Source organism: Micropterus dolomieu, linkage group LG01, assembly GCF_021292245.1.
Source record: "Micropterus dolomieu isolate WLL.071019.BEF.003 ecotype Adirondacks linkage group LG01, ASM2129224v1, whole genome shotgun sequence".
NCBI classification, from domain to species: Eukaryota; Metazoa; Chordata; class Actinopteri; order Centrarchiformes; family Centrarchidae; genus Micropterus; species Micropterus dolomieu.
In genome coordinates this window covers 9,017,915-9,019,386 of record NC_060150.1, presented here as the reverse complement: position 1 = coordinate 9,019,386, position 1,472 = coordinate 9,017,915, and positions in this window count along the sequence as shown.

The window sequence follows — 1,472 nt, the reverse complement described above, 5'->3', positions numbered from 1 at the left end:
CTGCAGAGCCTTCTGTGACTGATACTAAAGCAATAAAGAAATCTGTGTGCATCACTGTTAGTCGAGAATGAGATCAAGAAGCCACATAGGGACGTGAACAAAGCAAGCACTCAGCAGTAGTAGTCAGTCTCAACAAGCATTTGATCAAAGGTTTGAGATTTAATAGCAGAAAATTTTGATGCTGCTCCACCAATTTCAATCAATCTCTTTGACAGATCATCACGCTTCATTTTGGGCCAGTGAAGACGCTCCTCAGACGTGCATTTGTTCTTTATTATGAGAACATAAGAATATCTTAAATGCATAATGGCCTCAAAATTGCTTATCTCAGAGAGGATCTGGCGTCTTTGCTTTGGAACAAATATACAAAGTTTTTGTTGCTCCCCTTCTCAAGGATTACACCTGCAGCGGAATGTATCACTTTCCCATAGAGACTGGCATTTCAGTTAATGCTGTGCCGAGGCCAGGCCGGTAATAGATTAATTTAAGTAATTATTTAGAGATGGAGAGGGAGGGAGGGAGAAGGAGAGCAGGAGAGGGATAGAGGGAAGCAGACAAGCAGGAGTCGACTTGGGATGGAAATCTGTTACGTGCTGATCCAAAACCTTTAAGAAATGCCAGAGACAGCTATCATTTCGGGAATGGGAGGCTGAGCTAGACAGATCGACATCATTATGAGAAAAAATGGGGAAGGGGAGGGGGGCTTGGGGGATGAGCTGTGCTTAACTTATTCACATACAAGGTGCGAAAAATGCAAGAGTAATATGTCACAGCGAGCACAGACAGCATATCACATATATTAGGGGCCTCAACGCTGACACGCAAACAGCACCAACAGCGCCATTATGGCCATTTTGAATACCAGCAACCGTAACAGCTACCGAGCCCGGGATTTGATTAGATTTTATTCTGACAGTGCATATGTCTTCCTCCAGCCCGGCAGTGACTTTGGAGAGCGAAGAAATTGAATTGGGCGGAAATGCGCACTAAACTGTGTTGTTATCGACAGTGGGAGGGTCTGAATGGGAGGCAAATGCAGACACTCGACTTTTATGGAAGCAAACAGTTAACTACTATATTGTAATGTTAACAGATAACAGATTGGATTTACGCTGTCTTTTGTTTGGTATCTACTAATATTTGAGAAACATGGAGGAGGAAAATAATGTATTTATTTCCATGTGCTAGCATATTTGCACATTAGGCACTTTTTCTGTTAATATCGACTTGGGTGCAGAGACTACACACTGTTTGTAACAGACAGCCTGTGTTACAGGCTGCAGGTGTAAAGACATTTACAAAGAGCATTTACCAGGCTTTTATGGCCTAATGAAATTCTATGAGTTGCATTATGGGAAATATAGAATCCCATGTTTTTGGATCTAAGGACTAACACTCAGGTTGTTGTATCTCAGCCTCTGCTACATACATTTGTTTGTGTTTCTCACAAGTCAAAAATAACAAATTACTGC